Source organism: Eublepharis macularius, chromosome 12 (genome assembly GCF_028583425.1).
Source record: "Eublepharis macularius isolate TG4126 chromosome 12, MPM_Emac_v1.0, whole genome shotgun sequence".
Lineage (NCBI taxonomy): Eukaryota > Metazoa > Chordata > Lepidosauria > Squamata > Eublepharidae > Eublepharis > Eublepharis macularius.
Window position 1 is genome coordinate 54,773,715 of NC_072801.1, and position 6,990 is coordinate 54,780,704.

Below are 6,990 nucleotides of genomic sequence, written 5' to 3' on the forward strand. Positions count from 1 at the left end.
AATAGAAACAGTAAGTACAACATTGCTATCTACATACATACCCCGAAGCCTCTTCTCTCAGCACACCTAAAGAAAAGGAACCAGAAAGACTGTTCATTGGTTATGGTGTATTCATGCTGGGTTGATGTTAAAAGGCGCACAGCTGTTGATTGTAGTGTGCCACTTCAAAGGATGTGGGAAAGATTGTAGATTACAATAATATTATCAAAGTGGACTGCATTTTTGCCCCTGAGGAAATCTTCAGACAAAACTTGTGTTCCAGTAGCTTACCCCCTGTAGGGTTAGGTGGGTGTGGATTCTCATAGTTCTGGTTGTTTACAACTCCACTGGAAAGAGAACAATAGAAACAGTCAGTACAACACTGTTATCTACATTACTTACTCTGAAGCTTCTTCTCTCAGCACACTTAAAGAAAAGGAATCAGAAGGACTGTTCATTGGTTATGGTGTATTCATGCTGGGCTGATGTTAAAATTGCTGCAGCCATCTATATATATAAAGACAAGTGTCCTGACTGACTCATCAACGCCCAGCCCAAACCCCTGGACCCAGAAATGTGAAATTTGGAGAGAACATTCCTTTTGTGATTTAGAGGTTCACTAAGAAGGGATTTTAAGAAATTTGCCCCCTAAGGGGGTAAAAAGGAGTAAAATGTGTTTTCCCATAGAGATATAGCTTCCCTGTATGGCTGACAGGTTTCTCCCCGCCCCCGCCAACTGCTAACTCAGCCACTTTTCCTTGAGGCCACTTGCATATGCAGCCTGTTGCTGTTGGACGTTACTGAATGTGTCCCGAGGTAAAAATACACCTCCCAGTCTTCCCCTCTAAGGATGCCAATCTTCCTGGCTTTCCTGTGTGGCTGGGAGGCTGATGGGTCAGCTGTGGAACTCTGTGTTCTAAGGTAAAAATCAGGTAAAGGAAACTGCAGACAGTTGAAGAAAGACAGTACAAGACTCCTGAGGTGCACTGAACAGCAGTGGCCAAGTACCAGCAGGTCCCAAGTCCAAGGGACAGATGACCATCCCTGCAGGCCTGGGCACAGTAGTGATGACCCTAGCAGACCTAACAGCCAAGATGTATGCTATTGCCACTATCACAGAGAAGTCCATGGACTGGCTGTGCAAGCGTGCCATTCTGACACCCAAGTACGACAAGGCTGCCATCATTAATGAAACACAACTTAACTCCCTCAAACGGGCAGAAACATTTGAAAGAAACTGATTTTATTGCAAAATGGTTACCATTCATTGAATTCATTTCCAATACAAATCACTCTCCACCTAAGCATTTACTTTTTGTTACTCAGATTTGAAGCAACGACTATCAAATAATTGAAAAAAAAATGCTAGTTGTCTTTGTTTTAACTATATTGGCATGACGTTTATTATCTAATTTCCTTATTCCTGTATAAAAACTAAAGCATTTCACAAATTTCACATCTATAGTTCACTAAGACTTTGTTGTTGTTCTATTTTACTTCTGTACATTGTTTTTGTTTGTTTGGTTGGTTGTTTTTTTAAAAAAAAAATTTAAAAATGTTTTAAAAAAAACGGGCAGAAACGGAGTACAGATCTGTGGACTCAGTGGTGCAAATGGATGATGCAGTCCACTACCCCGTGGAGTTCCTCAACATGCTCAACCCTCTTGGATTCCCAGCCCACAAGCTTCTCCTCAAAGTGGGAGCTCCAGTGATGCTGCTCCAGAAACTCAACCCTCCCAAACTCTGCAACAGCACCAGACGGCAAGTGAAAGCCCTCCATAGGAACATCATCGAGGCCACATTGTTCACTGGCAGTGCTCAGGCAGGGGGGGTGGTCAGTGTTCATACCATTCATACCATCAGAGAACCCCTTTGAATTCAAGAGGCTGCAGACTCAAGGCCTGCTTTGTTATAACTATCAACAAGTCCCGGGGAAGGAGGTCGGTTTCGTTTTCTCCGCCATGTCGGATGCTCCTCTTCGCTGGCTCGAGAGGAAGCGGCCGGGCACCCTGTCCGGGCGGCTGATCTGCGAAGATTAGCCCCCAAAACTCCCAGTGAGGGAGGCTGGGTCCGGGACGCTGCGGGAAGAGCCCCCTGGAATCAATGCGGGGGGTTAATTGCCCGTTTGTCCCAACGGAGGCCGGCGGACGTGCGCGGCGCCTCGAGTGCTGCCGGGCCATGAGAAACGGCAAAGAGCAGAACTAGGCGAGAGCCTACAAGTAAGCGAATTCCTTCTGTTATTACAAGCATACATGAAGGAGAGGTGAGATCTGAAGCTAAGAAGGCTCACTCTTCCCCTTTGCTGAGTCTCAAAATTTGGTTGGTGCCCCCCCCCAATGGCAACAAAAAAACAAAGTCCTGCCCTTGGCAAGTCAGTTTCGGCTGCCTTAAAGGGAGAATCGCTGGAGGAAATTGTACGGAGGTCGGTTGGTGAAGCTATAAAACCCTTTGTTGACAAGCTGAATGAAACAGATCAAAGGGTGGGCTTAATGGAGAGCGAAGTGAAAACCATCAAGGAAGCAGCGGGGGGGGGCAGAGAAGTCTGCTCGGGAAAGTGCGTCACTCGTGAAGGCTACGAATAAAGAGCTTAAACTGGTGGAGAATCAGTTGATCGGGCTACAAGTGGAACGAACACAGACAATTTTGCGCCTCCAGAATGTGAAAGAGGAGGAAAACGAGGACTTACGGGGTCTTGTCTCGGAACTATTGGCGACACCCGCGAGGGCAACTAAAGAAGAAGTTAAAAGCGCCATTTTGGAAGCCCGTCGGGCTACTTCAAAGTATGCAACGAAGCGTCAGTTGCCGCGCGAGATCATCATCGATTTTTCATCTAAGAGGATCCGGGACACTATCCTATATAATTCATACAATGCGGATTTGGACTTCTTGGGCAACAAAATTAAGATATTGAAAGACGTCCCATTTCTAGTCCGGAAAAGACGTTTTAAGTATAAAAAGTTCGCAGCTCTTCTGAGAGAACGTGGAATAAAGTACAAATGGTTATTTCTGGAAGGAATCTGGTTCACCCATAAAGATCAAGCCTTTAAGATATTATCAGAAGATCAACTAAGGGATTTTGAGGACAGGAACCCAGAATTCCAGTGCACCAAGCAAGACGAAAAGGAGAAGTCTGAGGGGGAGGGGGAGGAAACGAGCACTGCGGCTGCAGTTGCGCAGAGAGAACTCCGTCCGGGACCCAGGAGGGGAAGAAAAATTTAACTTGAAATTAAATTGTAATTTGCATTTAGTAAGGTCAACCACTCCATCAATATAATATAAAGCTTTAACTTTTGAATAATGGCAGTATGAAGGGAAAACAGAAATGTAGTGTTTAGTGTTTAGTGTTTGTAGGGTACCTTCACCTTTTTTCCACCCCTCCCTCCCTCTCTCTTTTTTCTCTCCTCTTTCCTATCCCTTGTGTTATTGTAGTCTTTTGTAGTTACTGTTCTGTAGGGTATGTATGTATGTAGTAGTTGTATGTAAAAAAAAATAAAAAATAAAAAAAACAAGTCCCGGGGAAGACACTGAAGGTGGCAGGAATTGACGAGGGAGGATTGCTTCTCACATTGGCAGCTCTACAAGGCCTGCTCCAGAGTGTGCTCACCCAGCAGCCTGGTTATCCTAGCACCTGAAGGGGAAACTACCAATGTGGTCTACAAAGAGGTCCTTCAGTAGAAAAAAACCAGTTGTACGTATTTTTCACTTTATTTCTTGCCAAAGGGATACAACTTTCCAATGTGGCTGACAGGCTGCTGCCTGCTTGCACCCCCCTCTCTGATTGGTCAGCTGTGGAACTCTGTGTTCTGAGGTAAAAATCATGTAAAGAAAACTGCAGACAGTTGAAGAAAAACAATACAAGACTCCTGAATAGGGATTACATGCTTCACTTTATTCAAACACCTTTGTGAAGCTCGGATACTATGCTATTATACTACAAAACCAACTCCAAAAAAACCCCACAAACCAAAAAATGTTACATATCCATATATATTATAACTGAATTTAAAGTAGTTAAAACCATAGCAAAGCATGGGTATCAAACTAGTTTAGTCATATAACTATTTTTTGCAAGTGATATTCATTGTATTATCTATTTATGAGTGATATATATTCATTGTATTTATTAATGTCTTTATGAACTTAGGAACTGGACAAAATAAAGGAAAGTAGGAAAAATACATTAAAGAACTATACAGAAGAGATGGAAGGATGACAGATATTTTTGAAGAAGAGTCCATTGATGAAGAACCAGAAGTCTTAGAAAGTGAAGTAAAATTGCACTGAAAGAAACTGGGAGAAACAAAGCACCTGGAGTAGATGGAAAACCAATAGAGCTCATTAAAGCTGCAGAAATGGAGTCAATCATAGAATCAGAATCTTTTAGCCAAACAAAGACTCCCTCAAGAACCAAGTATAACTGTAAACTATTCCAAAATATTTACTGTAAAGTGTTATAAGTAAGAAAAGTGCAACGTGCTTCCAATAAATATCATGTAGTAAATACAATGATCAATACAGTTAATGTATAAATACAATTGAACACCATATACCAATCAAACACACATTAAATATCATAGCAATGAAATATCTGACTCCACCGAACCACAGTATATTCCATATAATGTCAAGACTCTCAGGCATCTCCAATGTGCAATAGGGCTTCTTGCTGCATAAAGAAGTAGCAAAGAGTGAAGGCGCCTTGCTCGAAAACGTAGTAAAGGAACTCAGTCCCAAGGTGCTTTCAGCCAAAGATAGAGATGCAGCTCAAAATCAAAAGCCAAATCATGGTTCAGCTTCTAGGCAGAGCCCCCATAAGGTGCCACTTCAGTGGAGACATCCGACCCGCAGAACAGAACAGAAGACAGAGCCCGACAAAACGTGAACACTCTTTGTTTCGCTTTATCAGCTTTTTCAGGGGCTATATTATCTAAACAGAGTAAAGACGTAACACATGACATAACATTCAACATGCCTGCATTATACAACAAACTAATATAAACTGTGCAAGCTCATACTCACAAACATATCCATTGACTCAAGTAAGCCAGAATAACCTGGAAAGGCTTCTACGGAGATAATGTCTGTAAATAGTGGCAGTATTACCAATTATTTATTTATCTGTCTTAAAGGGGCCGAATCACCCCCTCCCTAAATCATATACATCCCTTAAAGGAAACATGATAAATCTAAGTCCACATTTAGACCCTTAGGTTCCTTAGTTTGTAGCTTGAAAATCCAAAAGCTCTCCCATTGGAGCAAATACCTTGCTGAAATACAGTCCTCCCTATCTCTAACCACCTCAAGCACCATAAATCTAATATCCTGCTCAGCGTGTCCCAATGCAAGAAAATGGGCTGTGAGTGGTGCTTCCATGACTCTCCTTCTAATTTTAGACTGATGCTCCTGTATACGAATTCATACTGCTCTAGACGTACTCCCTACATAGAACTTATTGCAGGGGCATTTAATAATGTAAGTAACCCCTTGGGTATTACAGGTCAAGAATTTCCTTAAAGCTACATCTCTCCCCTGATCTGGCACACTCAATAAATTGCCCAAAATAATTAAATTACATACACTGCAATGTCCACAGGTATGATGTCGGACCATTCCTACTCACACTGTGATCTTTAATATCTGCATGAACTAGTATATCTCTTAAACTTTTAGTTTTCCTATATCCTATTACAGGTGTTTCAGCACAACCAGGAAGATGTTTCATCGAATGCCAGTGGGTCCAGATGATGTTGCTAATATTAGAAGCCCATGGGGTGAAATTTAAGCTCCAATGGATTCTCTGCTCTCCTACTCTAGATCAGAATCAAGAATGGGAAAACCCATGGGAAGCAATAGTCAGCCTTAATCACTGTAAACAATTTTTATAAGAATTTTTATATTTAAAGTGCAAGTGCTATAAATTAATTTAGTGCATCAATAACAATTACATATCATACAATTCATAAATATACAATCAATATGAACGTTCAATGAAAACATATTCCAGTAGGAAAATAGCAGCAGCAGTCCATTCTTAATCTCAATAAATTCCACTGGAACGACCATGTATAATAAACCTATTATCCAAACACCGTCTCCGTTGTTATTTCTTCTTCCGTGTCTTTATTTACTGAATTCTTCCAATAAGAAAAAAGCCGTGAGGGTGAGGTTGGTGGAAAAATCCTCTCAACGCCCAACGCCCAATCTCATACGCTCATATGCATATATGTAAGTAACCCAACCGGGAACGGCAATAAAGGCCAGAGAAAGATCTTTTTCAGTGATGTATCTTCTTTTCTCTTTTTCTTATCCTTTAAACGGCAGAAAACGGAACGGATGGAATACAGTTCCCGCCCTATCTGGGGCCGGCTCAAAAACTCAGATTTCGTGCCTCCACTTCTTCAGGGGCGTCATTTTCCACTATAATATAAAGTCATAACGTACTAATATACCAACCATTGCTACTGTCTTATTGCCATTCCCGGTTGGGTTATTTCCATGCATGCATATGCGCGTTTACAAGAAGGCAAAAGAAGTTATATACTGAAGGAGATTCTCTTTGGACTTTATTGCCCATCTTGTTTGGGTTATTCTTGTATATGTATATGAATGATTGTATATGGATATATATTTATTGGATATGAATTTGATATATGATTATAGCACATTGCACTTTTGAAATAATTGTGATAAGTTACAAGGTTGTGGTTGATTTCTCCCCAGAGTTTTCTCTCTGGTAGTTCTACTGGTATTAGGAGCAGAGCAGGTGGCAATGCCCATCTCCAGCCTTAACACAGCCAGTAATAGGAGAAGAGCACTTAGCAATGCCTACCCCCATATCAACCCAGCTGGTATTAGGTTCAGAGCAGGTGGCAATGCCTGCCCCCCTTCAGCCAGCTGGTATTAAAAGCAGAGTGGGTGGCAATGCCCACCGCCACCTTAACCCAGCTGGTGTTAGGAGTGAAGGTGTCAATGCCCACCCCCATATTATCACAACTGGCATTAGGAGAGAAG